The following is an 18577-nucleotide window of genomic DNA, read 5'->3' on the forward strand; positions in this document are numbered from 1 at the left end:
ATAAACCAGCAACAATATAAAAATAACTGCTTAGATTTTATTATACTTACTGAACTGTAAACACCACTTCTTTTATTTCTTGCGTAGAACAAACGACTAAAACATTTTGATTATGAGGACAAAGTCGTCGTCGTCGTCATCATCATTGTGTCCGGAATCAGATTAGCACTCTTACAGAAATAAACCCTTTAGGTCTTTCTTTTTACTCGCATTATAAACTTTCGGAAAGCTTAACTTAATTAATAAAATAAACTCATACTTTCTGAAATTCAACCTGGATAGCGATGCTGTTGCCAATGTCTCTTTCTTTCAACAAGTGCGGATAATATCTCGGGTTCAAAAATGCGCAAAAAATTATTATCTCAATTTTTATTTTATGTATTTATTGTTTCAGATGAAGATAGTAAGACGGAGGTGCGTGTTTGTTTTGACTCACTTTTGTGCATGTTGAAGGAATGTATTCATAATCTGGAAAACCTCGGGTACTGTCGCTGAGGGACATCACCTACCTGAGGTATGTCAACCAGCACAGAAATACCTCATCAAACAGAATGACACCTTCATACCTAAGCGACTTCTTTGACAGGCAGCTCGCTCAGACATGACTGAACTCCTGACAAGGGCTGACCACTCTCACCTGCCATGACGGATCGCGGCGCTTCGATCTGTCAAAAAATTCGATGGATCGGTGTCCCTCTTCCACCTCCGCCATTCTTGTCTTTTGATTTTCCTCTCAACCCACCAAGAGAGCGATGACAGCGCGTGACATGCCTGTGACGATGACTGATGGCTCCCCACGTGACAACGTGACCCTGCAGCTGCGAGGGTCACGCAAGGAACGTGACGCCTGACGTCACCTGTGTACATCTGCGAACGCTGCACGTTCCTCCTCGGGAAGATGGGCCGGAGGTGTGTCGCATGAACGATGAGGTCACGAGGGTAGGATTTGCATGTTATTTTTCCTTGAGCTTTCCCCGAGATTGATGGGGGCTGCTCCCTGTCTATAAACCTCCGTCGATATATTTTATGATGTATGATGGGGTCACACAAATTAGTTCTCACGAGACGTTTAGCAGCAGGCGAGGAGGAAGAAATGATTCACCTACGAGCCACACACAGAACTCGTTCACAAAAAATATTTGAGACTTCACCTTTGGTGATGACAGTAATGACGAAAACAAATCAAACAGCTATTCGTTTTTATTTCTTTGTTATTACTTTGTTCATTATTGAATCGGGGTCTGCAACAATAGCACCATAACAAGAAAACACACACATACACACATATATATATATGAATGTTACTCATTTCTTGGAATGGCTATTTTTTTTTGTATTTGAGTCAAGAAAGGAAGGCATCTATTTTAGGCAATTATGTATTAAAACATTGTGATTAAAAATACAATATAATACCCGGGTATGCGTGTAAATGGTGTTTTAGGTTCATTTGCAAAATATCTTAGGACTGGTCTGCGCTTCCACCCAACATCTACTTTTGAACACCTTGTTCCTTGGGAAAATCATTTGAACATTTTGTCCGTGTGAGTCGCACAAAAGAAACTCATCGAACGCACATCCTCAGATGTTTTCTTTCTATATGTTGCCTACCTGTCTTTCGTTTATTCTTTGTTGCCTTTCTTCCTCATTTAAAAAAAAAAATCTTTTTCGACCTTTCTATTTGCCCTTTTTTTTTTTTTTTTTTTTTTTTACTTCTTTCCTTTCCTGCATGTCTTTCATTTTTCCATTTCTCTTCTCTTTCATTTATTCGCTATTCCTTCTTTCCTTTCTAATAATGTGACCTGACAACGTGCAGCATCACGAGCAATAATGATGAATGAAAGATAACAGCCAGTGGACAGTGAGGTGTAGGCACTGAACAACAAAAAGATGAGGTACAAGAGTAAAGCAATGGATGAAGAGATGTAAGGACAGTAGACAATGTAAAGATGGAGATGATGTAAAGATATTGTTACATGACAATATTACAAGGGAGTTTTATACGTTCATTCACTCTTCTTTCATTTTGTTTTGTTTTTGGGGTTTTTTCTTTTTTCTTTCACGAGCTCGATGGTGGCGCGCAGGCTAGATGGCGGCGAGGTCGGCGACTGTTACTAAGCAGGCCGAACACAGAGAGACGACGACGACGAGGAATGTTGTGACACAGACACGGCGCATGTCGCGTGACCTGGGGGTCAAATGGTAAAATTGTTCCACCTCGGAGTCAAACACTGGTCACATGACTGCACCTCTGGGTCCTTTTGTCGCATGCGGGTGAACAGGAAGACCTCCCACATACACGACTTAACCTTTTGTTCCTGTGTGTATGTGTGCGCGCTTGCTTGCGTATTCATATGTTAATGCGCATTTGAAGTCTACCTGGAAAAAAACTTTCTTTGTGCATTTTGTTGCGAGCTGCATATAAAGTGTTAGGGAGACGCGCGATATAAAGGTGATGTTAATAATAAAATGTAGTGAATCTATACAGCTCTCTTACCCACCATCAAACTAAACTCAAAGCGGTTTACAGAGAAAAAAATATAAACACACAGACATAAAAATAATAATAGTCTCTAAACAAAGAGTTTATTGTGTTGTCAAGGTGACTACCGTCAGGACAGATGCATCCGCTGACTCTCAGTTCTACTACAAAAATATTCATTTCTATCCTTCACTTTGATTTATTATGAAAAGGTTGTTCTTTAGATGTTAAAGGAAAGGTAGGTGCGAGATCCTTTTATTTCAAGTGCGGATGGCCAGACATTTCCTTTCTACTCCCCACATGTCCTCCTGCGGTGGCGGCCGATCTTGGCGCTGGACCCGCCGCTAATCCACTCCCTGGCCTGTGTCCACTCAGCCTCCAGCAGCCGAGGCCGTCACACAAGGACACCAGCATCCCCACGCCCCAGGTGACCCAGCGGAAGCACTCCCCGTTGGCACGACCCTCGGCCAGTCGCTGCGGCACATCAAAGCCGCGGCCGCTGCACGCCGCGCGCAGTCTGCAGGCGTCGGGTGCTGCAGATTTTTGGTTAATCAGCGCTGAGCTCTCGCAAAATATTTTTCCGGGGCGACGAGGCTTTCTTGTCGGAGCTGTGCGAACCGGGAGGATAAAGCTTTGGAGGTGCTGGGTGAGAACAGAAATTAACGTCTCACAAGAAATTACGAGATGTTGCCAAAAGACAGTTTGGGCAAAGTAACTTTACTCCACCCCTTTCCGTCTAGTCTGATTCTACCTTCTCTGTGTCATTTGAAAAAAAAAAAGAGACGCAAGGTATTATTTCGTAAAGGCACTGCAATTCTCTTCATGTATGCTTGTGATAGGTCAAAGGTTAGGAGGTTGTTTTGATAGTCGTATGACCTTACGTTTGTAACTGTTAGAACCCTCACTTTTGGAAGGGCGGGGACTTTCTTCTCTACCCTGCTTACCCATCTTACCCAACCCTCTACTGAGTCAGCCATCCGCTTGATCAACCAGAGGGAAAGTATGTTGCGCGACACGGGTATAGAACCGACTAGTGCACACACCAACGGGATTTGAATCCATGGCTCCAACTACTAGGCTACCTGCTTCCCCTACGAGAGGATGCGCGTGAGGTCGAGCTTCTGCGGGAGGGGAAGAAATGTTCTACCATGCCGTTAATAATGATTATAATTCGTGAACTGTGTCCTCCACCGGTATTTTTATTTACATGTTTTTAGGAAGCATGTGTTGTCAGACTAAAGAGTTCTGAAGTATGTATTCTAATTCAACGAACAGTTAATAATCAGAAAATGAGTTCAGTCTTGCGGTCAAACAGTGTCAACCCGTGTCCAACCCATGGACGGTCACACGGCTGAGGTCATTGTGACATACACGAGAAGTAGCGAGACATAACCGAGAATAGACGGGTGGGAAAAGGGGCAACAGTTGGTGCTTTACAGCAACTAAGGGTATCTCACGACAGATCAGCCACAGCTCAGTTGCACAACACCTGTCGCAACTTTTAAACTGTTTTTTAGAAGCATATTTAGAAATGTTTTATGAAGCTGCTTGTAAGCCGTATAAAACGTTATTTATATATATATAAATTTCTTAAACTTGATATCTGAATGTGTTACAAATTCGACATGTGTTGTGTGACTGAGTCCTGGCCTGTAAACAGGTGCCACATGCAGAAAAAGAAAACTGTCTCCAAGAAATCGAGAACAGACTCTGCACAACTTCAATAAAAGCGATGAAAGAAAGAAGAGACGTATGTGGTATTGAAACACCCACATCCACACACACACACACGCTCGCGCGCGCACACACACACACAGACACGAGGCTGTCGTCTTTGTCTCAGACAAATGTGCATTTATCAACGATGACCGGCAAAGACCCAAATTTGTCGCATGCTTTGCGTTGACCGCAGTACAAAGCCCACAAGCTTCAAAGAACGAACAGATTTTCTCTCTTTCTTTTTTTTTAAGTTGCAAGGTTGGTTGATTTTCGAATTTTTATTTTTCGTTTTTGCTATTTCTTCCCTCTACCCCTCAACGACGACGGCATAGTGGCGACATGAGAAAAAAAAAAGAGTGAGCGCTGAAGCAAAAGCCAAGGAAAAGAATTCTGTCAGTGGCTTTCATTGAGGCACAAGACCAGCATCAACGAGCCAGCGAACTGTGCAAGGTTTTTTTGTTTGTTTGGTTTTTTTTTTTTTTTTTTTTTTTAATATTCCTGTCGTCCGTCGATGAATCCCCCAACCCACCCACATCAACCGATGTCACAGTCCTGACAACAATTGCTGAATCCGTTCTGCACGACAGCCGGACTTGCAGCCCACCCTCTCCACTACGAGAACGAAAACGAATGAAAGGGTGTTGGAGTGTGGAGTGTTGTCAGAGGGAATAAGGGAAAGAGAGAAGGAGGGGTTGGAGCTGAGGAGAAGGAGGGAGTTGTGATGACGTAACTGGCCGGCGTGACATTGGCAGGACACAATGGCGAGCTGAAAATACACTGTGGTCATAGTTACAGACAGTACTTGGCATTACTTGCCTTATTATTGTATTCAAGCCCATCTAAACCCACCATGACCCTTCTCAATTGCGTAGGACTGCTATTAACGAATTGGCGTATTTCTATTCTTTCTCCATTACAGTGGTGGTGATGCTGTTATTATTATTATTATTATTATTATTATTATTATTATTATTATTATTATTATTATTATTATTATTATTATTATTATTATTATTATTAAAGAATGAGAATAAATTTATTTGCAAGCTGAGCCTAGTTAGCAAAGCAAAGAAATGGTGTTTGCTGGTAACCCACCTGGCGGCAGAGACACACATGTATTCCGAACAGAAAAAAAAGAGCAAAGTTTTTTAAACAAGATTAAGCACGGAACCCTGGTGTCATCATTCAGGTTTCTTTTTTCCCACCTTAAAATTTTCTCCATTTACGACAAAAAGGGGGAGAAAAACATCCTGTCTCTGTACGAGAAATGCGCTATTTGCGAATAACCTAGTTCAACGGATAATTTTTTTTTTAATCAGCTAGCAAACAGCTGTCTTGCCAAATTTTTAAGTTATTCATTTTTTAACTGTATATTGGCCCTGAGCAGAGCAATGGTTGTTCGTAAAGAGACATTTTGTATAGCATCGCGTTCAGTTACTCAGGCAAGATCACCATTGAGGTCGTCAAGCTCTGCAGTTCATGGAGAAACGTTTTGAGTTCTGACTCAAAAGTCTTTGTACCAAACTCCACTTGTCAACAAGAGAAAGGTTCATAAAGAAGTAAACAAACAAAAATGAACCAATGAATGAATAATTGAATGGCGTGCTTATGTCTTACAGTCAAAAACACTTTTTCTTGCTGCACAGATTCTTACTGCCCCAGACCCCATTCATTACAAAAAGATCAGTTAAATTAACCTTTTATTTTTTTTATATTGCTCGATAAAAATAAGTCTACGGTTATTTCTCTTTCCGTTTAAAAATGCAGCGACATTTTTGGTTTACTTTTTTTTTTTTAGAAACCTTAACTCACGTGCAAAGACGAAGAAATCCTCGTTGAGGAGGAGTCCGACGTGAGCGGCACGTGCAGTGAAAGTCGACGCCTAATAGACCTCTATCTAGTTTCCGCCATTACTTGGCATTTGGTGCGTTCTGATTGGTTCATTTGCCACAGCGCTCACAGTAACGAGTAGAACAAATCCCGTTTTGTTTTCGCGTGGCTTTGTTAATCTTCTCATTCACTTGCTCCCCTCAGCAATAACATTTATTCACATGAAGTTTAACAAAACAAAACCAAAAAAAAAAAAAAATCGTAATCAAAGTATTCATGTGAACTTCGATCTTTCTGGTGCTGATGCGAGATAATTAGTTTGCATGCGAATTATAGTCCTTCCTCCCTTCACACACATATTGGATAACCGGTGTATTAGCGAGTTTTCTTGTTTCACACACAACGAGTGGATGTTTCACGTGCGTCTCACAATTCACTTTTAGCAAAGTTTCCAGAGATTGGCTGCAGCAGCCGATGTTTGACGGACAGGCGCCGGGCACAGGCATTCATCTGGGCGATGTTGCCTAGCAGCTGTCCAGCATGTCGTGAGCCTCACCCAGAGCTGTTTTCTCTCCCAGCCTCACACAACCCTACAATTACATGGCGCAAATGATGACTTCGCACAACGACGCGATTTCGTTGTGAACCCGACATCAGTGGGAGGGCACGGTTAGGTCCCCCACCCGTTCATTGCTTCCTCCAAAAAAATGAATTTCCGCTGCATCAGTGTAGTCTGTATATTTTGTTTTCCAGTCATAACGTTTATGGAGGGAAGGATGGTAAATTATTCTATTTAAAAGAAGCTTATTTGCTTAGCAGGAGTTGATTGTTGGCGCTATAGGCCCTCAGCAAGAGAGTTTATATCACGGCTCAATGCCTTTTTCAAAAAACAAAAAAAAAAAACAAAAAAATTACCACATTGGAAACGATGAAAATACCATGCACCAGGCTAGATATATCACAGCTTCGATAGTCATTCTCTTGTGATAAAGAATGTATTATTCTATAGCCCCTTCCTGCTAGAAGGAAGATGTACTTCATAACCCGAAATATTACAAATAGGTTGCAGCTGCATCTCAATGACCAGAGCAACAAGTTCTTCCCCCCAAAAAACTCACCAAATGAATAAACACGTGTAAGTAAATTACAACTTCGGCCCTTTCACAGTTTAAATAATTGGTGTGAAGTCGCAGAGGTGACATAAGCACTTTATCAAAGTTTAAAACATAGGGTACCAGTTCTCCCTGCTTAAGACCCTGTTATTATGAGAAGGTTCTGGGAGTAACTTGAACACCTGGACGTCGGTCTGTGTCGGCCACCTCTCCCTCGCCTACGATCAGTGGTGAAAAGCTGTCACCTCTTGCTATTCACCGCCACCCTGCAATTCATCGTCCGCCGTTTGGCTTTAAACAAGTCCGGCAAATACCCTTTTTGAAACTGTAACAGCCTCGAAAGCCTTCATTGCCCTGTCTTACAATAACATCTTCGTGATCCATTCTTCGGGTGGGCAGTCGCCACATTTCAACGACACAGGCAGGGGATCCGCCAATGTTTGCATTCTCATGGGAGGGTACTCACTGCATGAAAGGGACGTCCCGGTGCCTACCTGTGACTCGAAGCTCCTACCCCTCACCTCCATTCCCTGCCACACAGGCCGACATCTCTAGTCACCTGATGCCTGCTTCTGAGGTCGACTAGGCTGTGTCCAACCCCACCTTTTCACTCCCTCCTTTTCTCCCAATTTCCGCAGCAGCGTTCGATTCTCGCCTCCAACTGGTCCTGGTTTCCATGGGGACGTATTGTCGTTGCCTGATTAGTGCAGGTGAGATTTGGTCTAGTCGATGTTTCCGCGATATGAAGATGACCAAAGTGATAAGCATATGCATTGGTTTATGATATTAAAATGTTGCTTTAGTTGGTAGGTTAGGCTGGTTGATAAGTTGTCTGGTTAGGTGGTTTGATAGTTACTGGGTTGGTTAGTTGTTTAGATGGGTGGTTAGTGAGTTCTGGATTGTAAAACAGAAAACTTCTGTTATGTTCGAGCCTGCATCTGGAAAAATCGCCCATCCCACAGCAAATTCCCAGAAGAAGTGAATACCTGATTTTTCAATGAAACTCTATGGCGAATGGAGACGACTGAGCTTCGTACCACCAACTGGACACAGTGATGCCCGTATGTTCACTGTTCACAGGCCACGAGGCTATGGTACCTCTTTACATTTTTACATTTATTTATTGGTCTCTCACTAAGAAATATAGCCTAAAGGTGGCACCACACAGTCACAACATTCAGGTGATATGTGTCACGTTACCTGAAGACGACTCCTAAACACACCCAGCAATTAAGGGAAGGCATTCGGGGTGGTGAGAAAAAAAAAATTGAAAGAAACCGATGCTGGCAAGCCCACGCCACGATCCATGCCATAAAAAGCTTCTGTGGGTGCTGCACAGAAAAAGCTATTCAAACGGGTAAGTTAGAACCTTGGCTGTTTGACCTACCACCCACCGCTAAATTGCAAAACATGATCGGGGTGTTGTCAAGCCGTTTGAAGGGCGGACAATATCAGTCACACGCTCTACTCAGCGCTAAACCCTGCCGACCTCGGGCCTCAGAAATTATTTTTGAAAAATTGGAAGAGGGAGAGGGGTGGGGTTAATGGCTGAGACGATCATGGAAGAAAACAAATGAATGGTGACGGTCGTAAGCGAGAGTCGGAATGTTTTCGATTTTCTCCATCTCACGGTCCTTCAGCATTTCGTTTTTTTTGTTTTTGTTTTTGTTTTCTTTTTTGTGTTTTTGTTTTTTGTTGTTTGTTGTGTTTTTCTATTTTGTTGCTTGTTGTGTTTTTCTATTTTGTTGTTTGTTGTGTTTTTCTATTTTGTTGCTTGTTGTGTTTTTTTATTTTGTTTTGTTTGTTTGTTTGTTGTTGTTGGGGTTTTTTTTTCACGGTTTCGGTGATCTTATCTGTGCTTGGGTCTGGCCTCAAAGAGGATATTTTTAAAACATAAGCTTAGCGCCTACTTTCTGATTAGAAACTTTTCTGATCTGAGATAATAGTTATTTTCTTATCAGAAATATTTCTGGTTTAAGCTAATCGCTGCCTTCTGGTCCCAGATACATAACTGCCTCGTGAGTAGAAAGGTTTGTGGTCTGAGATAATTGGTTGCTTTATGAGTAGAAATGTGGCTTGCCTGTGATGCCCTGCTCTACTGGATGCTATTATAAGTCGGTTTTATTTCTTTCCATCTGATAGTACGAATACATGAAGCGCATCTAACTTTGTCGCGAAAGCGATGCAGTAGTTTTCATTGTTCAGGTTTTTATGACACAAATCCTGCTTATGTTTAGTTTTTTTTTAATCTCTTGCCTTGAACTATGAAAGCTACTCTTAATAATAAACTCTGAATAATATACATTGCCCCCCTCGATGTCATCAATTGAAACCGGCTCCTCCACGTGCTCCGCTGCGTTTTAAGGTAATGGCGGAGGTAGGTCATCAAGATTTTATGTACATGTATATATAAATGAATGTGAAACGACTCAGTAGGAACCAAGGTTCTTTCCAATGACATCACCATGCTGCCTGTGTTTATTGTCGGGAACTATTATGTTGTTGATTCTTCCGCGGAGGATGTAACGCGCAAGCCGACATCTCACAGCACGCCGCTGTCTGGCAGACGGACTACTTTCCAAGAAAAAAGCAAACGCAGAATGAAAGTCGCGGAAGTACATAGCTGGGGCGGAGATGGGTGAGTGGGTGGGATGCGAAATGGATTAGATGACGGGAAAGAAAATCAGACATTTGCGACTTTAAAAATAATAAGCTCCATGCGATTGTTTGGCAAAGGTAGGAAATAGTTCCATGTTTTGTATGCACCTAGTTTTTTTATTTTTGTTTTTGTTTTGTTAGTTTTTTTGTTTGTTTTTTTTTTATTTGTTTTTTGTTTTGTTTTGTTTGTTTTTTGTTGTTTTTTTTTGTGTCAACCTGCTTGGGATATTTTTCACTTTTTAACGGTAATAAACATATTACAAACTCCGTCGGAGTTTTTCGTGTTATCTAAATAAATACGAAGGGGCGTTCCAAAAAGCGATAAAAGAAGATATTTTAATTGCCAGGTCTGTATTTCAAAAAGAGCAGAAAGCAAATTGCATACCCAGTGTAGCTATGTAACCGAAAGAGCGACAGAAGTATGTAAATGCTTAAACAGAAAATTTCACTTACCGGAAAAATATTAATACATTCTTTCCAAGTAAGTTTTGTAGAGTTCCGCAATGCAACAGTTGAACATTATAAAGATTCCTTCGACATCTTTAACACAGACTCCTGTCTTTGTCATGTGTTTTTAGCCCTCCCTCTCTCTTTCTCTTTTGTTTACTTACTCACTCACTCAAAAGCACATTCACGCCCGGACTTCTCATTAAAACAAAGACGATGCAACCATTAACATTTTTTTTCGCCACACAGGAACCTTGGCGAAAATGGCTGCCTAAGAGGAGCATCCCAGCCGTGTACAATTATCTTCGGGCCTAACGATCAACATCGCCCTCGCCGCCTGCCATTTTTTCCGCTCAAGTTCAAAATGCGTATCTAACTCGTGCAGGCCTAATCACAAGCCAAGAATCTGGTATGGTCTTAGCACACACGGTCGGCGGAGGAATACTTTAGCAAAGGGTGCGCAATTCCCGCTCCTCGGTACCCCGTTGGACGTCGGTTTGCCCCCGACTTGGGGTAATTCTCTACTTCATCTCGGCGTGAAACAGGATCTGGACGAAAGATCAAGGAATATTTACGCAACCCCTTGCTGACAGATTTCAAAGATGTGAAGTTCCCCAGTTCCCCCCCGCTGCAGGGGGGAACAAGCTGCGTTTTTCTGTGGGTGGCCGTATCCTCGCCACTGCACATCGCACTGCGCACTACGTTATGAAAAACCTTTCTGACAAATTTTGCACTGCTTCAAAGAAAATTATAAACAGCCAGGTGCGTCGGCGGGGAACAAAGTACACGATGAGGGATTTTTTTTTTTTTTTTTGGCATGCTCTGTCAAATTTCCTGCAAAACAAACCGACCTCCAAAACATACAAGAGCATCTCCAACTAATAAGAATATCTGTCGGCACACCCGAAGGATAATAAGTAAATAAATAAGCGCAAAGGTCTCTCTGGATCGAGGGATCCACACACTAACATCACTGAGTACACGCTAACCAATTTATTCTGTCTGAAAAGAATTTACCTGCTGGAAACATCAGTTTTATGTTTGTTTAGTTTTATAATATGGCATCATCAACAGTGAAAATCCGATGTCGAGAGTTCGTATCTCTGCTCCGACATACCTCTGAATGCGATACTTGTTTACTAAGATGACCATTGATGGCTTTCACCTGGTACTCCGGTTTCCTCCACCATGATTGTGTGCGTGTTTGCAGCAGTTTGAGCTGGTTTGGGGGATATAGCATGTATAACTATTTACCGTTTAATTTATAAACTTTATATTTACGTTCATCTATAACTTATTGAAAGTTACCCGAAAAAAATGAGAGGAATGATCACATAAACTCTACAAACTGTTCTCCTGTGATTTTGTTTGTTTGTTTCTTTGTTTGTTTGTTTGCTCGCCTGTCATCGTCTCTGCGATGGTCTGTGACCCAGGTCACCCCAGCAAGCCTGCCAGCACACAGACACAGCTTGAAGCCAGTTAGGAGCTGGGAGTCGGAGGGTTAACTCGCTGAAGTTAGTTAAAAAGTGGAAAAAGAGAGACAGAGGGAGGTGGACATAATCCCTTGTTATCCCCAGTTCCGCTACAACGAGACCGCGTGTCTTCCGCCCTCGCTCCCCCCGTGAGTCTCTCAACCGCTAGAGGGCGCCCTGCGTTTTGGCCTCTCCTCCGCGACACCTTCCAGCCGGCTTCAAAGATCAAGGGAGGTCAGGCAGCTGGAGGGACTTGAAAGTGTCTCTTGTGTGTGACCGGGCACAGCGCGGTGTGTGGATAGAGACGCTCCACAAAGACAGGGGTTTAAGGGGAGAGCACGCTAAGACCTGACGGAATCTCACTCACGAGTTGCTCTGCCTGGCGACCAAAGAAGTTAGCCCTAGGGGTAGGCGGACTATGAGCGATTGGAAAGTTGAGGCATGTGCTGAAGAAATTAGAAGAGCGTGAGAAATAAAAAAAATAAATAAATAAATAAACAGCTTTGAAGTCTTCTCTGACAAAGAAATTTATTTTAAGCATTTGCCGACGGGACGGGCAAGACTTGGGAAACAAATAAATAAACAGTAGTTTTTTGAAAACTGTATCTCTCCGGTATAGGTCCACTAATGTGTAATGGAACTGTCCTGGCTCTGAAGTGAATCACGGAAGCGAGAATTACAAAATAAACAACAGAACTATTTTTTATGAAGTCGAACAATTTCTTTTCCCACCCCACCCCCATCTCTCATTGACTCCCTTAATAAATGAGGTGCTAGTCACTGATTGGTGAGTAGTGGGTTTCCAGTCGCGAGGTCTCCATCCATAGACTTCAGGTGAAAAAGGTGATCACTGACTGACACCTGATTTATCAAGGACACCTGAAGATGAGTGGGGACCGAGCGTGTTTACGTCCTTGGGTGACTAGAATACATACTGAAGATATTACCTTGAGGCATTTGTGATAACTTTCTAAAAAAAATACACTTTAAACAAATGTAAGCTCCTATTCATTTTTAAGAAAAATTATCGCAATGCAAAAAAAAAAATTATTATGATAATAATAATGATTTAAAAACCCAAATCTCGTCGTAAGGACGCGTGTTCGTTCAAATTAAACTTAATCCCTAACCCTAACTAATTGTCGACATTTGGGACCAACCACTCAGTTCGCTATGCTGGCCCGCAACAATAGCCCTGTTTAACGGACCCTGCTCGCCTCAAACCCAAACATGCCCTTCAGACAGACAATTATCCTGTCCGGGAGGTAGGCCCACGTGTTACAGCCGGGCAACGTTCAAGGGCCATAATCGCCATTCGTCACAAACACCGGCATAAAGACCCACCACAAGGCCTCAAGCTTCAGGGACACCACGTGTCCTATCTATCAGCTGAGCTCCCAATTATTCTGTTCAGGATACGCCGAGCACATTAGCCTCACTAGCAGAGCTTCCTGTCCCAGCAGAATATTAAACAAGAAGCGGCGCCACCTACTGGAGTAATTTGCCTTCCATTTTCCTGCGTCCGTCGTCGGACTTCTTGGCCAGCCAGTGCTTACGTCACCTGCGGGGATTCCCGCCAGGAGGCAGCACTTTGTTCCGAGACGGAGGTGTGGGAGGACAGCGAAAGCGATTTAGCTACGCCGCAGGACAGCTCAGAAGGACAAGCGTCCGAACCACCGCGGGAGGGCGCCAGGTTGTCTTGGAAAAAAATCGGAGGGCAATGGCGCGGACAAGTTGTATCCTAATGAGTTGTTCCACTTGTGGCTGGCACGTGCGCGGTCCCGTAGACAAGGGGGTGTGTGTGTCGGGAGGTAGAAGAGAAAAAGACCCGAGTGGACAAGGGGAGAAGACCATTGGACGCCAGTCCCTCCCCACAACGGTGACACGCTCCCCACACCCCTTTCTTCCCCCGGGGTGAAAAAATACTTCAACTGTTTGAATGTAAGTAGACTGGTTGGCAAAGACGACATGGCCACGCGACAGGACGAGGGTTGGGTGGGACAGAAACCAAAACAAGGAGAGGAAAGTCTACCAAATCCAAAAGGTTATTATGTCTCCCCCAGAAGATTCCATTGCTGCCTGCAAGACTAGCATACCGAGATTTCTGACAGAAGTGGTATTCCATAGACCCGCCGGCTCTTTTTATCAAACGCAGGTGTTCGTGAGTAGCAGAAACGGACTGAGACGGACTGAAACCCAAGGCCAAGGCAGTGACCCATAGCAACCATTCGTGAGAACTGGTGGAGACTAGACGTGTTATACAATGCTCACCTAGCCTCACCTGTCTCACCTGTCTGCGGAGGGATCAGGTGCACCTTCAAAAGGCGCGTCACCGGTGGGTAGTGTACCGTTTCCCGCTGATGACACCGAGCTTATACAGCCTGTCTTGCGTGTGCAGGAAACCGAAAATGGTTTTCACGCGTGCATCAATCATCGCATAAAGAACTGCCCCGTGCGCGTGAAAAGAAGAAATAAAAGATGGCTTAACGATCTTGAAGGGGGGAAAAAAAATGCGAGTTGACACGCAAACCACCGACGTATGTATCTACTGACACCTGGTGTATGTTACATAATACGTGATAAGGGGGAGCAAACTGTTTCTGGCTTCTGTTCTTTCTTCATTCCCTCATTCATTTCTTTCTTTGCAAATTTCCCATATTCTTGTATTACTCTCCTCGTTTGTTATATGTATTGCTCGTTATGTAGGCAACAAACAGGCACAATAATTTTTCAGTCGTTGTCACCAACTTCTCAACTACAATGATTAATTCATGGAAGCTGGTAATCATCTGTCTTCAGTGTAAATAATCAAAAAGACAATTAAAAGCAGGTGCAGTTCATACAAAGACAATCATCACAAACAACAGGATGCATAAACTCTCCCAGACAGTCTATCAGACAGACAGAAGTATTTACTGGCGTAAGGTCTTCTGTATTTAACCCAGTGACCGTGCATAATAATTTAGCAAAATTTAACACCCCTGTTCCCGTGTTCTACACGGCCATTAATACACATTAAACAGACTATGGGGGGCGGGACTGAACAACGAGCCTTTTAAACCCGCAGTGACAATGAGGTATGTTCAGTCCGCCCTCCCCTCGTTTCCTCCATAAAAACCGCCATGCGATCTTTTATTGCTGGTTTTAGGTAAAGGCTGTGAAATACATTCTCTCAAACTTAAATAATTTAAAACAATTGTGAATTTTTTTTTATTTTAACATTTATCTTTAGCCAAACAAACCACACACAATCTCGATCTTTGTTTTTCGGGAATTCTCGCTTTTCTGGTTGGTTAAGGTTGCTAAGTGCCAGAAAAGTAAAAATAAAAAGTCTGAAAAAAAGAAAATGTTTATTCATAGTCTTCTGGAAGTATTCAGAACATATTTCATTATACAATATAATACAAAATACAATAAAAAAAAAAGTAGAACAGGAGGTTCAAAACTCCATTTTACATTTTTGGGCAATGTATTAACAACGAATCGGAAAATGTGCAAGCAATGGACCGGCAAATACATTAGCAATATACTGGCAAACTATAGTTTAAACTTAGTAAGTTCACCAATTTCAACATCCAAAACAATTGCCCCCAAACTACTGGCTTCCAGTCATCTTCAAGCAGCTCTGGCAAACTTGGTCAAACCTTCGCCAAATGTTAACTACTCTGACTTGTGACTCGGGTGCCCCCGAAAAACACATCAACAACAACTTTCTCCAGCCACCCACCTCCATCACACATCACACCTGTAAATATTTTAGACACCTGCGCGTGCAGTCGGTGAGATGAAGAATTTGTGCTCCTCAGATCACGTGGCTTGCGGGAGACGTTTAACGGCAGCTGAAGTCGGTCCTCAGGACATTTCCTGCAGCTCAAAGCCTCGGCGTCGTCTGGAGTCAGTAAAACAAGCAATAAAGCTCCGAATTCGTGGCGGGAGATCGGTTTGTGCAGGCTTGCCCAGCCACCAACAATGCAGCTCGTGCCATGCCCGCTGCTAAATGCACTCAAAATGGCGGTTTTATTCCGTCCGCGCAGCAATTGCAGACGACGGAGTCCTTAAACTTCGAATCTGTTCCCTTCTCCGTTCTGTGGGTTGCAATGACTTCAGAGTGCGAAAATGGTTTGTGGCGAAACGCAGACCTGGCACCAGACATCGGTTTTTGTTTTGTTTTGTTTTGTTTTTTTGGTTTTTTTTTTTTTGTTTTTTTTGTTTTTTTGCCGAACCTCGCGGAGAAGTTGCGCGGCCAAGATGAAGAAGCTAAGAACCTTAACTCAAGCGTCGTCACTCCTTCTCTCCCCCTGACCTGAGAAGGGTGATTTTGCACGCTTGACGGGGTTGACCACGGGTAGGCTTGTGACAAAAGGAAGGGAGGAACAGGGGAGGGGCCGCGGTGTGCGTGGTAGACTCCGGGTAACGATCGCCGCTGCCACGTTCTCGCCTCCCCTCTTGAATTTCTCCCCGACCGAACGACAAACGACAAAAGCCTACAACCCGGGTGCATGGGTGCGGAAGGTTCTGGTGACAGCGAGGCGGACGTTAGTTGCTTTTTGATTTTCTGGTGCACTTTGGGGTGTTACTTCCCACTCCACCCCCAGGTAATCTGTAAACATCAACTTGGGGTCTACTGAAATTTTAATGGTCTTTACGAGAGTTTCCACAACTAACAAAAGTCGCGGTGAACAAGGCAGCCTTTAATTTGTGGAATGTTGAGGGAGATTAACACCAAGGAAGCATTGTTGGGTGTTAGAGTCTTCAGTTGAGGTGAGATTTGAGGGTTAGAACCTATCAGGACAAGGACACTTTGTTGGTCTCCATTTATCTGACGTTCCTTCTCTCTTTCACTGTTTATCTCTCCCTATCTCTCTTTCCTTTATTGATTACTCCCGTCTCTATCTCCCCCGTGATCACAGTTTCTCTCTCTCATCATTGCTTCTCTCTCTCGCTTGATGACTGTTCATCTCTCTCCTTATTGTTCTTCTATCTCTATCTCTCCCTCATCATTGCTCTTTTCTCTTTCTCCATCGCTGTTCATCATTCTCTTGCTTGCCTCCTACCTCCATACCCCTCACCTACCATCAGCTGCAGCCGTCCGTAATGTCTTCTGTAATAAACTGCGCAGAGCAAGCTGTAACAATACACCTTCGCATCGCTCTGCAATCTCGTGCAATCTCAAGCAATCTCGCCCAGCTCGTGCAACAGGACTCTCCACCCCACAGACTTGTCCTCTGGCCACCAGCCGACAGCGGGCAGACTGAGGGCCGCCTGGTGTCGCCACTCGTTAAGCTTAATCTCGTTGTCTCCTGACAACCTCTAAGTAGAGTAGATGAAAATACGGGCCGTCTCGTCTCCATTACAGGTAGTAAAAAAATATAAAAAAAGAAACCCGCTTTTCGCTTCTTAGGAAAACTATGTTGTGACATTTAGCATACAGACTGCAGCGCATTGGGTGGAGGACCCTTGTGAAGCACCACCCGGCCTCTCCCAAAATCCTTCTCGACATCCTTATTCTCCTGTCTACTGGCAATATTCTAAAGCAAAGAGAAGAGGTGGAGGAGGAGGGACTATTTCTATTTGGTGAAACATGCTACTAAACTATCTTATCCTAATTTCTTTGGTTATTGTTATTGCTTACAAGGACATGCATTTACATACCTTTAGTTTAGGATAACCAAGTTTAGCGGTTATATAGGGTATTGTAGTGTTTGGGGGTTTGGGGACAGGAAAGAGAGAGCTCGAGGTGAAGAGAAGGAAAAATCATCATCGCTGTCATCGTCGAGATCATCCTTTTCATCAACAATGACAGCTGCGACCAGTTTTTCGGCAGTAAGGACTTGAAATATGCTTCGGACGCAGTGGTGCGTAGCCTATGGAAGAATTCCCTCTACCTCTACCTCTACCTCTACCTCTACAAACCCTCCACAAGCCGGCGTCATGGTTGTTGTGCTGGAGACCGAATGTCAGGACCCAACAATAACCAGCTCCTTTGCCATGTGATACCGAGCCCTCCAGTCCCTAGATCCGTTTTCAGCAAGACAATCCAACAACCTGCAAAAGCCCTCCACTTGTACCTATCTGATAGGTGCTTCAGTCACCTTTAAAGTCCATCATAAATCACCCCCAACACACACACAGTCCTGTCTCCAGACCTTCTCCACACTCCACTGACACCAGCCTCACCCTCCTCTGTCTCGGCTATTGTTCCTTCATGTTCCCCTTTCCATGCATCCCCCAGACATCACGTGGTTGTGATCTCAGACAATGACGGTCTGGCTGGGTGCTGTATCAGTGGCTTGGGCACTCATGACCCTTGCTGACCCCTGACCCGCGCAGACTGCGTAAAGGGCAACGTTAATGGAAAGGTCACGTGGTGAACAGCGATAGTGCAGGTCAGTAATTGCTTAATAAGTGTTCTTTAAGTGATTAGCAATTGCTCAGTAATTGCTTAGCAATTTATCTCAAAGTGCTCTGTAAGTGATTGATAATTGCTCAGTAACTGCTCAGCAGCAAATACTGAAAAACACTGCTTGTCTCCTACTTTAGAAAAATCGCACGTGCGTAAGCAATTCACAAGATTTTTTTATTTTTATTTTTATTTTGGGTGTAGTGGTGAACTCAGCGCGTTGTGAACAAGTTATGTTAGCAACCAGTCGTTTGGTAATGTGATAAAAGAAGTTTGTTTCCACGTTTTCCTCCAGTTGTTTTGGAAGTCTTTCAACATCAGACCAAAACAAAACACCAAAACAAAAAAAAAAAACAACACACACACAGAGATTAGGATAAAGATGCACACACCGAAAGAGAGCGAGGACGATGCTGGAGCAGACTGATGAAAAAAGCAAAAATGAGAAATAGATTGAGAC

The 18577-nt window shown here is 43.5% G+C and overlaps 1 protein-coding gene across 2 annotated transcripts in view; it reads right to left on the reverse strand.

Annotated features, from left to right (window-relative positions):
• LOC112565780 (four-jointed box protein 1-like) overlaps positions 1-18577 on the reverse strand; it is a 50311-nt gene that overhangs the window by 18602 nt on the left and 13132 nt on the right. The gene's annotated exons all lie outside the window — the stretch shown is intronic.

The sequence above is a fragment of the Pomacea canaliculata genome, linkage group LG6 (genome assembly GCF_003073045.1).
Source record: "Pomacea canaliculata isolate SZHN2017 linkage group LG6, ASM307304v1, whole genome shotgun sequence".
Classification (NCBI taxonomy): domain Eukaryota; kingdom Metazoa; phylum Mollusca; class Gastropoda; order Architaenioglossa; family Ampullariidae; genus Pomacea; species Pomacea canaliculata.